The 19,494-nt window shown below is 45.5% G+C and overlaps 1 protein-coding gene and 1 long non-coding RNA gene across 11 annotated transcripts in view; one reads left to right on the forward strand and one right to left on the reverse strand.

Annotated features, from left to right (window-relative positions):
• rab27a (RAB27A, member RAS oncogene family) overlaps positions 1-19,494 on the forward strand; it is a 153,262-nt gene that overhangs the window by 68,437 nt on the left and 65,331 nt on the right. For 5 of the 10 annotated variants that reach the window (XM_038814108.1, XM_038814112.1, XM_038814114.1 and 2 more), the window contains one exon: positions 11,598-11,710. The exons of 3 other annotated variants lie outside the window; for them this stretch is intronic. The gene's annotated coding sequence lies outside the window, so the exon portion shown is untranslated. Of the gene's footprint in view, positions 1-11,461; positions 11,483-11,597; positions 11,711-18,648; positions 18,721-19,494 lie in introns of those variants that run through there. 2 more of the 10 variants (XM_038814111.1, XM_038814116.1) reach the window with 2 other exon arrangements.
• On the reverse strand, positions 15,913-19,142 carry LOC119974836. The gene is made up of 2 exons (XR_005462583.1): positions 18,761-19,142; positions 15,913-16,159 (listed from the first exon to the last, which is right to left on the reverse strand). It is a non-coding gene; the product is annotated as an uncharacterized LOC119974836 (long non-coding RNA).

Consider the following 19,494-nt stretch of genomic DNA (forward strand, 5'->3'; position numbering starts at 1 on the left):
TGTCTAACTGAGACTTGCGTATTGATCGTCAAGAAAATCAGTCAATTTCGTCCTTCTCCAAAGAAGTACATGGTTTGCTGCTGTGTTTGGTTTTTGTATGTTGCCGTGTTATGTGGGCAGACTTTATTCTGTTACACTTTCTATTATGGTTTCAGAACTGCTCTGGCTGAGAAGCTACCCAAGTTTGAAATCCTGCATCTTTCCTGGGGTTGAGGCAAACTCCTGTTTGTTTTTTATCTGAAAATTAGAATACCATTTGAGATGTCCACTGTCCTAAACTAGCAATCAAAGCAGCAGCCAAAGATGCAGCATGGTTTAAAGTTTCCTTGACTCTAAGCTGAAAACGAGCACTGCTGTCTTAACTTGATTTGCTGATGGTCTGTTGATTCTCAAGTTTTGATACCAGCTGTTTCAGACCAAAAGAAAATTAGTTCTGGGTCATTTACCTGCTGTAAATCTGCGAAGGTTGTAAATTCTGGCTTCATAACAAGGATCTGAGCACGCAATCTTTGCTGATTAACTGCTATACTGTGATGGTTAATATTCAATGGCTGAAGTTCCATCTTTCTGGATGAATACCCCCCCCCCCCCCCCCCCCCCTCTCGAGTCTGCAGTGCTGACTGGAAAGGAGTTGCTCTTCCACATGGACCTTTCTAAATGCATTTCTGAAGTGATGTTGGAGCACAAACGTGTGTTGCCGTTGAGCAAGGCGGAGGAATTGACCTTCAAAGGGTTATGCCTGATTAAACCTTTTGATGACCAATCAGGCAAAACTTCCTTATCTGAGCTATCTTTCCATTTTGGACAGGGTTGAGAACGTGTGGCACGAGGTCCATCAGTGCTGTTGCTGTGGTCTCCATCAATAAAGTATGGATTGAGAGTTTGGGTTGGCTCTTTAATGGTTTCCATTCCGTAATGCCAGTCAGACCAGCGCTGCCCGCTCAGGGGGGAGTTGCATTCTATTCCATAACGCACCCTGAGGGAGCTGCTCAGAATCATGAGGAGTCTGGATGGAGTAGATGAGGAGAAACTGCTCCCATTGGCAGAGAAACCGAACACACAATTTTAAGAACCAGAGGTGAAGTGAGTAAATTAAAATTGCAATGTGTGATTAGGATCTGGGACACAGCATCAGCATGGTGCAGGTAGGTTATGGCTTTTGGAAGGAAATTGGATAATTATCTAAAAGGGGGGGTGGAAAAATAATTGCAGGGCTACGGGTTAAACATGGGGCAGTAGGATGAGTTGAGTCCATAGAATCCCTACTGTGCGAAAGGAGGCCACTTGCCCATCGAGTCTGCACCGCCCCTCCGACAGATCACCTTAACTATGAACCCTGTGCTGTAACCATTCAAGGAGAGTGAGATTAGTCTTTGACGGTGAATTTTCAGCCTTTTCCAATTCCTTTTCCAATTGAAACATGTGGAGAAGAAAAACAGGCTACTGATTTCATTAACTGCAGTCCTCTCATCTCCCTCCACCCTGCCAACATGTTGCTGACCTGCAGATTTTGAACACCTAAACGTTTGAGTATAGTTCCATAGCTATCTTCTCGGACACAGCTAAGTGACCATTCTTCCTGTGCAATTGTGTGTGTGCGGGTCAGATTTCCTTCCCTAAAGGACATTAAAACCAGGTGGGTTTTTCCAACAATCGACAATGGTTTCATGGTTATCATTAGACTTTTTTAAATTCCAGATTTTTATTGAATTCAAATTTAACCATCTGCAGTGCTGGGATTTGAACCTGGGTCCCCAGTGCATTACTCAGAGTCTCTGGTTTACTTGTCCAGTGTCGATACCACTACTCCATCGTCGCATTCCATATTGCAACAGTGCTGACACTTCGAAAGTACCTAATTGGCTATCAGCCGCTTTTGGGGTGTCCTTTGGTTGTGACAGATGCTGAATAAATGGCAAGTTTTTTTTTTCCCTTCTAAAGTCTGCTAATGTCTTCAGTGATTTGGCTGATTTTGATTTGACTAAATTCGTTCTTGCGGCTGTATTATGCACTGTTGCACCAAAGGAAGCCCTCTGCTCTCGGCATCAGCTGGAGGCCTAACCCTGCAGAGCCACACTTAAAGTGTACATGTTCCTGACCCAAGGATTGTGGCCTTGTTCTCAGGTGGTCTGTAACTGTGACAGCTTTCCTAAAGCTGAGCCTGTTCCAGTTCCTGGTTGGACCCAGTTTTTAAAGTTGGAACAGAATGGTTCGCTGGCAAACTCCAGTTTACCCCAGCCCAGCAGCTTGGGTGCAGGAGAGAATAGTGTGGAAAATGGGTCGGTTGACGAGTACGAGTGCTGACTTCCATTGAGGTCCAAGACCTGAAGCCTGTCACTTTTCTTGAGCAAGCAATGATGTATGGTCCAAGAACAATTTATGAAAAGAGGACAAAATGAAGTGAGGCGATAATGTCGGCTTGCATGTTAACTATCTGGATGTATTTTCAACCTGTGTAGAAATTGTGTACCCTGTTTGTTATTTCATCAAATTGTTTTTAATGAAATGTAAATTGGTGTACTAAAGGTGCAACCAGCATCAACAGCTGTGTTTATCTTTAAATAAACGTCCACACCTTTTTCAGGTTAGATGTTGCTGTGTGGTTGTTTGCTTCTCTCTGGAATTTTAAATAAAATTTATACCAGTTCTGCATCATCAGCTAGTGAAATACTGCCTGCTATAGTGCCAGATGTTAAGAAATCAAATGATGAAGGATAGTACTGGAGTCGCTGTTTACTTTGTTTAGCCTTTAGTCTTTGCATTTGTACAAGTGAAACCCCAATTAATGCTCTCCACTTGCATTTAATTAAATACCATTGATGTATGATGAACAGATACAATAATGCCACGATGAATACTGTGGCTACCAGGGCAGGTGAAAGGCTAGGAATCCTATGGCGAGTAACGCACCTCCTGACACCCCCCCCACCCCAAAGCCTGCCAATCACCTACAAGGCACAAGTCAGGAGTGTCATGGAATACTCTCCACTTGGCTGGATGAGTGCAGCTCCAACAAAACTCAAGAAGCTCCATACCATCCAGGACAAAGCAGCCTGCATGATTGCCCCCTCCCCATCCACAAACATTCAAACCCTCAACCACTGTCGAACAGTGACAGCCTTGTGTGCCATCTACAAGATGCACTGTAGTAACTCACCAAGGTTCCTTAGACAGCACCTTTCAAACCCAAGACTGCTACCATCTAGAAGGACAAGAGCAGCAGATACCTGGGGACCTCACCACGTGGAGGTTTCTCCTCCAAGTCACTCGCCACCTTGACTTGGAATTATATCGCCGTCGCTTCACTGTTGCTGGAGCAACATCCTAGAACAGCACAATGGGTGTACCTACACCTCAGAGTTTACTGCAGAGTTTAAAGGCACCTCACCACCACCTTTTGAAGGGCAACTAGGGATGGGCAATAAATGCTGGCCTACCCTGTGATGCCCTATCCCGTAAATGCATTAAAAAAAAGACAGTAAGACGTCTTACAACACCAGGTTAAAGTCCAACAGGTTTGTTTCAAACACTAGCTTTCGGAGCACTGCTCCTTCCTCAGGTGAATGGAGAGGTCGGTTCCAGAAACATATATGTAGACAAATTCAAAGATACCGTACAATGCTTAGAATGTGAGCATTTGCAGGTAATAAAGTCTTTACAGACCGAGAGATAGGGGGAACCCCAGGTTAAAGAGGTGTGAATTGTCTCAAGCCAGGATAGTTGGGAGGATTTCGCAAGCCCAGGCCAGATGGTGGGGAATGAATGTAATGCAACATGAATCCCAGGTCCCAGTTGAGGCCGCACTCGTGTGCGGAACTTGACTATAAGTTTCTGCTCGGCAATTCTGCGTTGTAGCGCGTCCTGAAGGCTGCCTTGGAGAACGCTTACCCGGAGATCAAAGGCTGAATGCCTTTGACTGCTGTAGTGTTCCCCGACTGGAAGGGAACATTCCTGCCTGGTGATTGTCACGCGATGTCTGTTCATTCGTTGTCGCAGCGTCTACATGGTCTCGCCAATGTACCTCCTTTCCTGCAGCGGATGAGGTAGACGTTTGAACAAGACCTCCTCACCACACAGGACCTTCAATCGACGTTCTACACCAGATACATCGATGACATTTTTTTCCTTTGGACCCACAGTGAAGTATTACTACACGATGACATCAATACGTTCCATCCCACCATCAGACTCACCATGGACTACTCTCCAAAATCAGTTGCATTCTTGGACACGCTCATCTCCATCAAGGACGGTCACCTCAGCACTTCGCGTTACCGCAAGCCCACGGATAACCTCACGATGCTCCACTTCTCCAGTTTCCACCCTAAATACATTAACGAAGCCCTCCCCTATGGACAAGCCCTCCGTATACACAGGATCTGCTCAGACGAGGAGGAGCGTAACAGACATTTAAGGACGCTGAAAGATGCCCTGGTACGAACAGGATATGGCACTCGACTCATCGATCGACAGTTCCAACCCATCACAGCAAGAAACCGCACCGACCTCCTCAGAAGACAAACACGGGACACAACCGACAGAGTACCCTTCGTCGTCCAGTACTTTCCCGGAGTGGGGAAACTACGACATCTTCGCAGCCTTCAACACGTCATCGATGAAGATGAACATCTTGCCAAGGTCATCACCACACCCCCACTACTTGCCTTCAAACAACTGCGCAACCTCAAACAAACCATTGTTTGCAGCAAACTACCCAGCCTTCAGAACAGCGACCATGACGCTACACAACCCTGCCATGGCAATCTCTGCAAGACGTGCCAGATCATCGACATGGATACCACCATTACACGTGAGAACACCACCCACCTGCTACATGGTACATACTCGTGCGACTCGGCCAATGTTGGGAAGTCCCAAAGCATGGTACATTAGCGAGACCATGCAGACGCTGCAACAATGAATCAACGGACATCGCGCGACAATCACCAGGCAACAATGTTCCCTTCCAGTCGGGGAACACTTCAGCAGTCAAGGGAATTCAGCCTCTGATCTCTGGGTAAGCGTTCTCCAAGGCGGCCTTCAGGACGCGCGACAACGCAGAATCGCCGAGCAGGAACCTATAGCCACGTTCCGCACACATGAGTGCGGCCTCAACCGGGACCTGGGATTCATGTCCATTACATTCATCCCCCACCATCTGGCCTGGGCTTGCAAAATCCTACCAACTGTCCTGGCTTGAGACAATTCACACCTCTTTAACCTGGGGTTCCCCCTATCTCTCGGTCTGTAAAGACTTAATTACCTGCAAATGCTCAAATTCTAAGCATTGTCTGGCATCTTTGAATTGGTCTATATATAGAACATATTCTGGAACATACCTCTTCATTCACCTGAGGAAGGAGCAGTGCTCTTAAAACTAGTGTTTGAAACAAACCTGTTGGACTTTAACCTGCTGTTGTGAGACTTCTTACTATGCTCACCCCAGTCCAACGCTGGCATCTCCACATCTTTAAAAAAAAAAGATGCAGAGTAGGAAATTACTCCTCGCTTTCGAGATTAATGTTTTCCTGAATTTGTATTAGTATTTCAGACTTAAATGACTATTAAAATGCTGGCAGATTTTATTGGTTTTATATCTTGTTTGGCCAGTTTATCATTATGTCTCAACTTAATTAGGTCTTGTTTGCTTTTTTCTAAGTCATCAGTATGATAGCTGAGCATCATTAAATGAGATATTAGGATTACAGAGCCATCACATCAGAGATTTAGAGGCCAGTGATGGCAGCTACATTGCAGTGTAACAGATGTGAGCAGAAACATCTCGGGACTGCATATTCCATATCGATTAAGATCAGCTCCTATTTGTGGTGGTAGCCGTTCAGGGTACTGGCCAGGAGCTTGACGAAGTTAGGTGGAGAATAGCGCGCGGGTCCATGCAGCAGAACAATCAGAAGAAGTGTTAAGGTTAGAAAAAAAGATTTTCACTTTCAGCAGTACCTCTTTATAACTGTCAGAGACCCCGAAGAGCCTTACAGCCAAGACGGAGTGTTGCTGTTGCGATGTGGGAATTCATGCACAGTAAGATCCCACACACAACACTGGCCAGATAAATGTTAATGGGAAGAGTGCAGCCCAGAGAACGGAAGTATTCACGCGGAGACTTGAGAGTGGTACTTTACAACTAATGAATCACTTTTGACGTGCAACCAATCTGTACACATTAGGAAGATGCCACAAATGGAAAATGAGATGATTCATGTGGGTACTGTATTTTTGGAGAAGATAATGTAGATAGGAGGAGTATCCTGCTCTTTTAATGTCTTGAGATTCTGCTCATCCACCTGAACTGGCAGATTGGGCCTGGATTTAACATGTCTCCCACTCAATGCCACCTGTATGGCTTACTGCAGTGTTGGCCAAGAGTGTTTTTTTCTGAAAATGTATCTGACTCATGACTGTGCTAGAAACGTGGTTCAACTGGTTCACTGGTTCTGGCATGTTTCCGTTATATATAATAAGCCCGTACTCTTTCTTTTTTTTTTGAACTGTTGTCAGGGAATCTCTATTCTTGGGTTTAGAACATAGAACATAGAACAGTACAGCACAGAACAGGCCCTTCGGCCCTCGATGTTGTGCCGAGCCATGATCACCCTACTCAAACCCACGTATCCACCCTATACCCGTAACCCAATAACCCCCCCCCATTAACCTTACTTTTTGTGCTGTGCTGTGTGTTTTCAGGGTCAAGGATTGCAACTTGCCCCGTGCCTGGGGCTTCTGCACAAGCGCACAGGGGGGCAGCCCACACATGCACAAAAGGTGACTCAAACATTTCTTCTTTTTCCACTGAAACCCTGAGCGCAGGACTTGGAGGGCTGGTGTAAAAAGATTGGGCATGTGACCTGGTGCATGGCACAAAAGCCCAACCAGGTGATGTGTTTCAGGTGTGAACAGGAACCCAAATTACAAGTTAGTCCGGAGAGGATGAAGCGGCAGAAGTTTGCTGGCCTCGTGCACCTGACTTGCTGTTATTGGCTCCCTGCTGCTGGGGGGGGGGGGGGGGTCAAGGAAACCCAGGAGCAGCTTGTCGTCACAGCGAGGCTGAAGTGAAGCTCTCTGCGACGATGCCGGCGTTTGTGGCAGAGGAAAGCCAGTGAACACTGGCTTTCTGCTCAGCGCAGCTTGGGATCTTGCCAATGTTTAGATGCTGAGCTGTAGCCTCGTGAATCCAGTGGGATGCCGTCTCCGGAGAGGGGAATCCAGTGGGATGCAGTCTGGGGAGAATGCATGGAGTTACTGGGAGGTGAGTAGTTGTTGGGGCAGTATGAGTTGGCGCAGCTGTTGAGAAAAGTCAGAGGCAGAAAGGAGCTAAAATCCCTCATGAAGACTTGAGATTTCTCGGATTTATGTGACTCAAGTGATTGCTGAGAAACTGGTGGGACCTGTCTTGGTCCTGATGGTTGTTTAATGTACGATCTGTGCTGTTCAACCACAGTTCGCCTGTTAATTCATGTCTTCCTCATGTTAGTTTTGGATATTCGATTAGAAGATTGTTAGTATTGAGTGTTTGCTTTGTCGACTCTTGTATGGTATGATTCTTTTTTCTTTAAAACTGTGGCATCTTGTGGCTTTATTCTCTTGATAAATATCTGGGATTTCAAATGTTGTCTACTTTAAACCAAAAGCTACTGGTCCGTAGCTGAATTGTAACAAAATTGTGGGTTGCGTCTGGGAGCATAAACTGTCCATTTTATAGTTTTTGTTTTGTTTGGTTCATTGGGGAAAGAAAGTTGGTTTTGGGGACAACCAGGGTGGACATAAGGCTGCAGTCAGATCAACTATTGTTTTTATCGATCAGTGAGTATGGAGAGAAGGCCAGCAGAATGCTTGCACAGCAGCTTAGAAAGAGGGAGGCAGCCAGGGAGATGGGGAAAGTAAATGATGGAGATGGGAACCTCGTTGGAGATTCAGCAGGGGTGAATAAGGCGTTTATGGATTTCTACAGTAGGCTATACAAGTCTGAACCCCCTACGGGGCCGGAGGGGATGAGGCACTTCTTGGGGGTGGGGGGGGGGGGGGGGGGGGGGGGCTGAATTTCTGAACGGTGGACGGGAAGCTGGTAGAAGGGCTGGGGCCCCCGATCGGGTTGGAAGAGATAATGGAGGGTCTGAAGGCCATGCAGACAGGTAAAGCCCCGGGGCCAGACGGGTACCCAGTGGAGTTTTATAAAACGTTCTCTGGGATATTGGGAACGGTGTTGATGATGATGTTCAATGAGGCAAGGGAAAGAGGGGTGCTCCCCAGGTGTCACAGGCCACAATTTCGCTGATTCTGAAGCAGGACAAGAACCCGGAGCTGTGTGGGTCCTACAGGACGATATCCCTGTTGAATGTGGATGCCAAACTGCTGGCCAAAAGTTTGTCCTGCTGGCCAAAGTTTTGTCCTCCAGGATTGAGGATTGTGTTCTGGACATTATTGGGGAGGACCAGACGGGGTTTGTTAAGCGAAGGCAGTTGGTGGCCAATGTAAGAAGGTTGTTAAATGTGATCATGTTGCCCCCGGACGGTAGGGAGGTGGAGGTAGTGATCGCAAAGGATGCTGAAAAGGCTTTTGATCGGGTAGAATGGGATTATCTGTGGGAGGTACTGGGACGGTTCGGATTTGGGCGGGGCTTTATTGACTGGGTCAGGTTGCTGTATCAGGCTCCCGTGGCAAGTGTAGGGATGAATAGGACAACATCGGACTATTTTAGACTGCACCAGGGGACGAGACAGGGATGCCCCCTCTCCCCACTGTTGTTCGCACTAGCAATAGAGCCGTTGGCAATTGCTCTGAGAGCCTCAAGGGACTGGTCCGGGATTGGTGGGGGGGAGGGGGGAGCACAGAGTCTCGCTCTATGCAGACGACCTGCTCCTGTATGTATCAAACCCATTAGAGGGGATGGAGGAAATCATGAGGACTCGAGTGGAATTTGGCAGGTTTTCGGGGTATAAGCTAAATATGGGGAAAAGTGAGATGTTTGCAGTCCAGGTGAAGGGACAGGAGAGGCGATTGGGGGAGCTGCCGTTTAGACTAGTAGAGGGAAGCTTTAGGTACCGAGGTATTCAAGTGGCGTGGGAATGGGACCGGCTGCATAAATTAAATCTGGTCCGGCTAGTAGACCAAATGAAGGGCGATTTCCGGAAATGGGACACGCTCCTGTTGTCATTAGCTAGGAGGGTGCAGACGGTGAAGATGACGCTCTTCCTGAGATTCCTGTTTGTGTTTCAATGTCTCCCCATCTTTATTCCACGGTCCTTTTTTTAACGGGTCAACAAAGTTATCTCTGGCTTTGTTTTGGCGGGCAAGGCCCGCGGGTAAGGAAGGTAATGCTTGAGCGGAGTCGGGGAGAAGGCGGGCTGGCACTGCCAAATTTTAGTAACTATTCCTGGGCGACGAATATAGCCATGATCAGGAAGTGGATGGTGGAGGAGGGGTTGGCATGGGAGCGTATGGAGACGGCTTCATGCAAGGGCACCAGTTTGGGCACGTTGGTAACTGTGCCTCTGCCGCTCCCGTTGGTATGGTATTCCACCAGCTCCGTGGTGGTGGGGGGCAATGGAGGAGACGTGGGAGCAAAGGGAGCATCGGTCTAGTCCCCAATCTGTAATAATCACCGGTTTGCCCTGGAAAATATGGATGGGGGTTCCGGATATGGCGGAGAGCAGGGATTGAGAGGATGGGAGATATGTTCATAGAGGGGAGCTTTCTGAGTATGAGGGCACTGGAGGAGAAGTTTTGGGTTGGTGAAGAGAAACTAATTCAGGTATCTGCAGGTGCAGGACTTCCTACATAAATAGGTGTCAACATTCTCGCTCCTACCGCTAAAGGGGATTCAGGACCGGGTAGTTTCCAGAGGGTTGGTAGGAGAAGGGAGCGTCTTGGACACTTACAAGGAACTTATGGGGTCAGAGGAGACGCAGACCGAGGTGCTGAAGCGCAAATGAGAGGAGGAGCTGGGAGGAGAGATAGAGGATGGTCTCTGGGCGGATGTGTTGAGTAGAGTCAACGCATCCGCAACATTTGCCAGGTTCAGCCTGATACAATTTAAGGTCGTTCACCAGGCTTACATGACAGTGGCCCGGGTGAGCAGATTCTTTGGGGTGGAAAACAGGTGTGCAAAATGTGTGGGAGAACCAGTCAACCACGTTCACATGTTCTGGGCATGTCCGAAGCTTGGGGGATTTTGGCAGGGGTTGGCAGATGACATGTCCACGGTGTTAAAAACAAGGGTGGCACTGAGTCCAGAGGTGGCGATTTTCGGGGTGTCGGAAGACCCGGGAATGCAGGAGGAGAAAGAGGCAGATGTTCTGGCCTTTGCTTCCCTGGTAGCCCGGAGACGGATGCTATTAGCTTGGAGGGACTCAAAGCCCCCGTAGTCGGAGACCTGGCTATCGGACATGGCTAGCTTTCTCTGTATGGAGGAAAATCAAGTTCGCCTTGATCGGGTCAATGTTCGGGTTCGCCCGGCGGTGGCAACCATTCGTCGACTTCCTCGCGGAAAATTAATCGTCAGCAGAAAGCGGGGGTGGGGGGTGCTAGCTTAGCATAGAGTAGGGGGTTAATAAAGGTGGGACCTGTAAGGGAGAGAGACGGTTTTTGCACTGGGTTTATAGTTTCATGTACATTGTTTATTGTTTTGTTGTTATAACACTAAAATGTTTATTTTTTAAAAAAACTTGGTGATTTTTATTGCATGGTGGACCAGGCTCAAGGAGCCGGTGACTGTCTCCTCATACTGTTTCTTACGTCTTTATTTTTTACACATGTTAGACTTTGCAAGAGACCATTTATTTTTGTTGTCCTTTGAAACAATGATCCATCTGCCTGGTGTTCTGCCCCTGGTCCAAGACGTTTGAGATGGATCATTGCGCTGTGTTCAAGAGATTTGTGGTCGGCTAGCTGTCTGAGTCTCTTCAGTTTGGAAACTTTTCTAGCTTCACGAGTCAGAGCTCTGAAGAGGAATGTTTGGGGAAGATTTCCAAAGACGACTGAAAGGCGTGTCTCGAGCGTAAAACAATTACACAGGAATGTTCTGTTCTGATGGAAGGTCACTGAAAGGTTAACTGTTTTTCTCTTTCCATAGCCACTTCGACCTGCTGAGTATTTCCAACATTTTCTGTCTTCCAGCTCCGATTTCCGGCATCTGCAGTACTTTCTACTTTCATCTTGTTGGACACGATTTTAAAATGTTTTCCTACATTTGATTTGGACAAACAAGCCTTTGGTCCACAAATAGCATGGATAAACCTGGCTTTTATAATGCAGTTTACTCCATTGAAGTTTCAAAATATTCGACGATTTGGTTAATATGCTGGATATGCTGGTTAACATGGCGTCAGAATTTAACTGGATAGTTTGTTCTGAGGGGGTAAGGCCTTGATCAATTCTGCAGGACCACATGATGAGCAGCTGATACCGATTAGGAACGGCTGCAGCCTTTGTAGTTGGCGATTGCATCATGTGTCTTTGGGTTTGCTGTGTTAGTTTGTATCTCTGTCTTTGCTCATAGACTTGGTATTTTTTCTATGTTAGATGGTCAGAGTATTCTGATTTTCTTGATCTTTCTCTATCCTCCCTCTCTTCCCCAATCGCAGCATTCTGGATGAAACCGACATATTGTGACTAGGCCCCGAAGGTGGAGTGTGCTTGCTAGTGGAATTGGACGCATTTGGAGACTGGGCTGGATTTGTTTTTGCATTGTACTGAGGTATGAGTTGTTTACGCCACTTTTAACACACGATCAATATTCCATTTGGCTCTGTTCTGTTCCGTATCTTAAAAGAGTTACAAAGCCTTGAACAACTTTGACCCACCAACTTTTTTGTTGCGCTTAAGAATCTTTGAGGTAGCGTTGGACTCGCTGACTCTGATTTAATTAACTGCAATGGACTTTTATTTGAGAGATAAAAAGCCATTTCACGTACAGTGAGTGAATGTGGAGTTTGTTCGCTGAATTCAAAGGCTGCAAATGAAATTAAATCATGAGTGAGATCGTCTGATTGTAGGAATGCATTTTGACGTCTGATAATTCTGTACAATGTGGTTTGAAATAAATGGTTTCCTTCATGTTGTTCAGTGCTTGTGTTCCGATGCAAAGCATCACTGTTTTACGCCACTTAAGAATCTGCCGCCTTTTGAGCTGATCTAAAATTAATTTGTAGTGTGTAGCCCTGGCTAATTGATGATATTAAAGTTGTTTGACATTTGCAGTTGGGAGTGCAATCGGTGGTGTAACTAGTCGGACTCGATTCTTCCTCCTTTTTTCTCTTTCCCCCCCCCCCCCCCCCCACTCGCCTCCCCTCCCCTCACTCACCTAAGTATTTGACGTGCAGCTCCTGTCATCTGATGGAGATAGCAAGCTACGATGACCTATTTTCCCCCTCCCAAAGGGTTAATTAATTTGCACACCTCGTGCTGGACTCTGACGCTGAGTATTGGCAGTTGCGTCAGAGCTGGGAATAGATCAGACCCTCCGATCCACACCACCTACATAGATTCTTTTTCTTTAAAAGAAGCTGCACAAAGCACTCCTTCAATCAGTTCACTTTTTTGTTTTGAACGCTTTAATTGTGTAATTTTTTAATTTTTTTTTAATTTTTTTATAAATTTAGATTACCCAATTATTTTTTCTATTAAGGGGCAATTTAGCACGGCCAATCCACCTGCTCTGCACATTTTTGGGTTGTGGGGGCGAAACCCACGCAGACACGGGGAGAATGTGCAAACTCCACACGGACAGTGACCCAGAGCCGGGATCGAACCTGGGACCTCAGCGCCGTGAGGCGGTTGTGCTAACCACTAGGCCACCGTGCTGCCCTTTAATTGTGTAATTGATGAGATGCCCAATATTCACACATTAGGAGTGCTTTCCTTCCCTCAATAATTTCTCTTCCGTTGACTAGATCACTGCAAATGAATCTCGCTCTCTGACCTACAATTAAGCTTTTATCATGGGTAGAGTTGGCCTCTTCCCCTGGTTTTAAATCCAGTGCTGTTTCCATATGAGTTTTGGCAGTGCAAATGGATGATTTAAACCAGTCTGTGCAGCATCATCCATCTCCATCACGTAAAATGTGATTGGATGCTAAAGAAATGTATAACTGATCAAAATAGATTTTATATTTGGCAAGTTGCTACTGAATAAGATGTAATTAATAGGTCATAAAATGAAGGGCTGTGTTTTATTTTATTTTCCCAATTAAGGGTCATTTTAGCGTGGCCAACCCACCTAACCTGCACATCTTTTGGCTGTGGGGGTGAAACCCACGCAGACACGGGGAGAATATGGAAGCTCCACACGGACAGTGACCCAGGGCCGGGATTCGGACCCGGGTCCTCAGCGCCGCAGTCCCAGTGCTAACCACTGCGCCACCATGTTGCCCTGGGGTGTGTTTTATGAAGACACTGGGGGGTCCACACCGAATTGTAACAAAAGGAACAAAGGTTTATTAACAAGGTTTCAGGTTCACTGCTCCCGGTGGTACCTAACCGGTTCTGAGATGGCCGGTGCCGAACTGGTCGGCCTCCTATACAAAGTTAATTGAGCTTCCCCAGCCCCCTTAGCGGGGAAGCCCGTATTCCTCAAGGGACATGGGAAATGCAATCGTCCTCACCCAAGTCCTGTGCGGGTGCAGGTTATGACTGGGCGGGTGTGTGGGTGTGCATCCCCCTCAATGGAAAATTACTAAAGAAGCAACAGCCTCCATCCATAAGTTTAACACAGAATATTGTGTAATAACTGAAGGCAATGTTGTAATTGCTCTAGAATTTTATTGAAGAGCGAAAATCTTTCTTGCCTGTTTCTGTTCTTTTAAGATGTTCTGTTGAAAATTCTCATTTGGGGGGGGGGGGGGGGGGCGCAGAGTAGGGAAAGAGTGCTAGTCTTCCAGCCATTCTCCTTCCATCTAGTAGATAATTTTGGGGGAGCATCTTCTGAGGGTGATCGGCGGTTCCAGGCTACAGTGATGATTCTGCCCAGTAACCATTGCAATAGAACCTATGTTGCCTTGAGAACTGGCATCAATGTACCAAGGCTTTAAAAGGCCCCTAGATGGCCCAACGCTAAAGCAGTCAAATCCTCAAGAGAATCCATTTGCCTTTAAAACATCGCACTTTGCTACCTTTGGAGCATTCTTTGACGAACCACTTGCCTGTATAATTTACCCATTGCCTGTCTGCTCCACTCTAAATGCATGCCCCAGTGTGAAACTGCTTCTTGCCCTGTGACTGCACCTTAACATTGACCTCCCAATACTGCAGCTCTAAAGCATTCTCAACACCTCCACTGAGTCTTGTGTCCTTTAGCAGTGTTGCTATCACTGTAGAATGAATATGAAATAGCCTTTGGAGCAGAATGAAGGTTGTCTTATTTTCCCATCAGCTTCAGTCGTAAAAGTTGAAAATAGTTAAGTACTGATGATGCTACTCTGACTTTGGGAGAGCCTGGAGACATGTTACCATCCGCTATTATTTATACAGATGTTTCAGTGCTCCAGTGTTCTGCAATTCAGTGGGGGATTGTAAAGTGTATTTGGATAAACTGCTCTATGTGCAGTTGCACGAGCCAAATCATCCCAGTCGCCGCTCCACCTGAAGGGCAAGGCCAAACATCATTTTTCCCCCTGTGAACTGTGGTACCAAAAACGGTCCCTGTTATTTCCCCTAAAGCGACATTTAAATTGATTTCAATTCTGATTTTAAAAATTAGTAGCTCCATGAAATGTAGATTCTCACCCCCCCCCCCCCCCCCCCCCCACCCCCCATCTTTGTAACCCCAGTGGGATTGTTTTTTCTGTGTTAAAGTTGGACTACTGGTGCCCTATTTGAATTGCAGGATGAGTGGTCTGTGGTATGTGATGGGATCTCTCCAGTTCCTACTCTGTGTAGATGACTGGCAATCTGTCGCCATGTGGTACTCCAAAGAATGGGTAGGGTTCATATATGGATGCAGCAGTGGCAAAAGAAATTCAATATGGACACGAGCATGTTTAGAACTATAAATAGACATGACTTGTGCGTCCAATAGTGGGCTAAAATGTAGAGACTAAAGGATAATAAAACAACCAATTCTGGATAATCTCGGATCCGGAAGCATCTGTGGAAAGAGAAACCGAGTTAATGTTTCGATATGCCTCTTCAGAGTTTTAGAGAGGGACAAATCTGTTTGAGAGGGGGTGGAGGAAAATAGAAGGTCTGGGATAGGTGGGAGCGAGGGGAGATTTGACAAAGATGTCATGGAACACAAGATAAAGGGAGCGTAAATGGTAATGTTAACGACTAAAGAAGGTACTGATACAGTAGTGGAATAAAGGTAAGGTAACCAAATGTGTTAATAGCAGAACAAAGGTTATAGCTCTGTAAAAGAAAAATTTAAGAATGGGTGAGAGATTTGGCGGGGGGGGAGAAGAGTGGGGAGGGCATAGCGACATTGGGACAAAAACATTCGATTGGAAGGGGGGTTGAGATGGAAGGAAGTTCATAGTCTGAAGTTGTTGAACTCAAAGTGTTAGGTGTCGAAGTCTATAAAGTGCCTTATGGATGACAACATCTATAGACCACAGGACAACGATAAATAAAGCAATAAGAAGCTGGGTTATTGTAAAAATTATATTTCGCAAATGGTTTCCTTGCTACTGCTCTGATCACTATCCTCTAAAACTCAAGGAAATTCATAAATTTAGTGCGTGGAGGCCTTCTGGAGCAGTTTGTTTTCCACAATACCTTGCTCCACCACTAGAGGTCACTCCTTCAGCCAACATGCCCCTGACATTGGGAACTCCTGTTCCTACGCCTACCCGCCGTCTTTTGCTGCTTTCAAAATCCTCTTTTAGGACTTAAATCCTGAATCGCTTTTTCTACACAGACTCGTAGAAATCTTGAACCTGCTTCTCCAAAAGACATTTTCAAGGCTGTGATCCTTGGGTATGTTTTATTAAGGAAGGGCTAGGGGACATGGACAGGTAAATGGAGTTGAGGTGTACTTCAGCCATGATCCAATTGAATTGTGGAGCAGATTCTAGATGCTAAATAGCCTCCTCTTGTTTCCACAGTCTTGACCAGTTATAGACGCTTGACTGTCTTCTCCTCCAGCCCGTTTATGTGCAAGATCCATCCTGCCTTCCAATAAAATGCCTGAAGATGTTTGATAATGCGAGAGCTGTGAAATTAAGTAAATTGGCTGGGTTACAAAATTGACTAGGATATTTTTAAAAGTTTGCTTTGTGGTCTCCTTAAAAAAAAAAAGAAAATTGGCAAGAACAAAACTTTAAAAAAAGAAATCTGTTTTGAAGTGCTGGATCTGTATAAACCACTTCATTAAATATTTTAATTTAAAACAATAAGCTCACTTTTTTCTTAGTTGAAGTAAACGTCATAATATACATCTATGTATATAATGAAGTGCAGACAGGCAGTTGATTGACACACAGGATGACCAGTAAGCACACAGAACAGAGCAGCCAATCACCAGACAGGACACTGCCACTATAAAGACAGAGGGCACCAGGTTTCCCGCTCTCTCTGGACCCAGCCACCGAGACAGTAAGAGTTTGTGAGCTAGACAATGCAAACAACATGCGGTAGCTAGCAAGTCTGGTCAGGCTAGTACTAGGTCTCTAGTCAAGTCAGTGTAGTGTCAAACCACAGTTAAACATATATGGTAGTTAAGACGTTAAATAAAATCGTGTTGCATCTCATCAAGTGTTGGAGGCTGTCTCTCACTACACTGCATCAAGTGCAGTCCACATCGACCCAGCCTGCCCAACACATCAGTAAATACTCTGGATCACCTCACAACACTTAATCTCAGGGCTTCATGATCTCTAAAAAGCTCCCCAGGATGCATTGGGTTAGAATGTTTTGGGATGTGTTTGAACATCATACATAACACCTTCTTTCTGAAAGCTGTGTGCTTCTAAATTTGATCTTTTTGTGAAGTAATGTTCGACAACCCTGAGTCCAATGTGCAGTGAGTGCAGTGCTAAGGTACATACATAAATTCCCACTCCCCAATTTGGCTCCAAGCTGTCCCGCTTCATTGTTTTTCCATGAAAACCAGATCACATGGGTCTGTCTTTAAGCAGAAGTTCAGTATGATTGCCATCCCTATTCAGAGCATTCTATTTCACCTTAAATTAAAGGAGACATTTTAAAACACAACTGTCTTGCAAAGTCCCACATTTGTAACACTACTTATGAACAACATGATCTCATCTGTCTTTCCTTTACATCTCCCACCACCACCTCCCCGATTTGGGGGAAAAAGAAAATGCATGGTCTATTCATTTCAGCATCCAACAAGTAACACATAACTAGTTGGAAATGTCTGGGGTAAGTGTGGGACTGGCATTTTTGGGCATCCATGGCTGTCTAAGCATTGTTTCTTTTTTTTTTCTTTGCCCATATTTGAACTTGAATGGTAAGAAGCAGCAAGAGGATTTGAGGCCAAATTGAAAAATGAAGGGTGGGGGGACCCAATATAAATAAGGGGAGGTGGGAACCTAATATAAAGAAGTGGACTAACCTACAGTTTTTAGGAATCCTTTCTCTTCCTTCTCCATGTAAAGCATCAGCTCACACTGGGTGCTCATCTACTGGAGTCCTCCGGGTGTTTGGAAAACCACAATCAAAAATCATAGGGGGACTTTCATGATCCTTTTGAGGGATGAAAATTGGCCAGAAAACTGGGGATAACCTCTTCAGTTCAAAATAGCGCATTGGAAGCTTTTAAGTCTACTTGAGGGCTGATAGGGTCTCATCTCATCTCAAACATAGCACCTCTGACAATACTTGGCACAGCACTGAGTTCCAGCCTAGATTCTTGTGCTGCAGTCCCTGGAGTGGGACCTGAAACCAGTCTTAATGATGTTTCGGAGATGCCGGTGTTGGACTGGGGTGAGCGCAATAGGAAGTCTGACAACACCAGGTTAAAGTCCAACATGTTTGTTTCGAATCGCTAGCTTTTGGAGCACTGCTTCACCTGAGGGAGGAGCTGTGCTCCGAAAGCTAGTGATTCAAAACAAACCTGTTGGATTTAACCTGGTGTTGTCAGACTTCTTACAGTCTTAATAAGTTAACAATGAATCGTGCACACAGGTGGTGCAAGGACTGAGTGCAGAACAGAGCTGTGGGGTCCAGATTGCTCTCTCTGAGCATTGCTGTGTGCCTGTAATTAAGAGAAGCTTGTGCCTGAGGAATTTTACACATCCGCTTCCCCAATGTCAGATTATTCATCTTTAGATGTTGCACCTGGAACAATGAACCATTTTTAGTTGGGATTGGGGGCACCATTTTCTTTGACGATTCCTATGCCCTCTGCCAGAAATCATTTAAGTTTTTGAAACTTGGAATAAATATTGGATTGAGTTTCAAAGTAATTTTTTTTTTACACCCACGCCAACTTTAAATTTATGGATTCATTCACTGGTTTTTTGCTCACTTGCTTAATCTGGGTGTCAGCCTCCACCAGCACATTTTTTAGATGCTTGGAAATGTTTAATAGTAACTTAGGGCGATGAAGATCCTTCAAACCTGCCACTCACCTTAATTCGCCATCACAACGCTTGCGGCAGCCACGCCTTCACTTCAGGAAGTTCATGAGCAAATGCAAACACTGACACGTAAGCTAAAATGCTGTGTGCTTTGCAGGTGGAGCTGTTAAAGTGCTGCCACAGGCTGAATCGAGTTACTTTTAACCTGAATTTCTAGAAACTGGTGCAGGTAAGGATAGATTTGAGTTGTTGGAAGAAGGATTACTTACTGCTCTGGGCTGGGGCTCCCAAATTCCTGGCTGCTCTCTTCACTATTTGTCACCACCCTGGCGTGTTGCTGTTCGTGGCTCTGGCGTGCTATTATTTTTCAATCTCTCTTGAAAGGGTTTGAAATATTGCCATCAATTCCACCCGCTTTTTAATCCACTGACGTGGATACTTGGGACTTTTCAAGGATTTTAACTCCCTAAGCACCAGTAAGGGTTTGCAGCTTTTCCAGCACAGAACGGCAACTGGGTGTTTTCTACTTCGGCATGTCGAATATGTTATCGAATATGTTAATGTTCTTGGACTGTAGCTTTTTGTACATTTTTATCTGTGATTAATGTTGTGTCGTCTGCCTCCTGACAGCTTGCTGGGAAACAGTTTACTGGACAAAATGTACTTGGGTTACTTTGAACAAATTGACATGTCATGACAAACAGTGAAAAGGAAAATGTGGCAATAGCCTTTGCAGCACTGGCTTGGGTACATGTTGTGGCTAAGCTGATTGCCATTTGTTTGAAGGCCTGAATGTTCAGGCATTCAGAAGTGAAACAATATTGATGTAAATTTCTGAGCAACTGGTCACTGCTGCATTCCAGATAGAAACAACATTTTTAAAAATGTTGTTCAGGCATGCTTGAAGGCTGTGCTTTTCATAGATTTTGTATTTAAAAAAAATGTAATTCTTGGTACCTCATGTGAATTACTCACTGAAAATAATTCCACAGGCCCAAGTAGC

Source organism: Scyliorhinus canicula, chromosome 12 (assembly GCF_902713615.1).
Source record: "Scyliorhinus canicula chromosome 12, sScyCan1.1, whole genome shotgun sequence".
Taxonomy (NCBI): domain Eukaryota; kingdom Metazoa; phylum Chordata; class Chondrichthyes; order Carcharhiniformes; family Scyliorhinidae; genus Scyliorhinus; species Scyliorhinus canicula.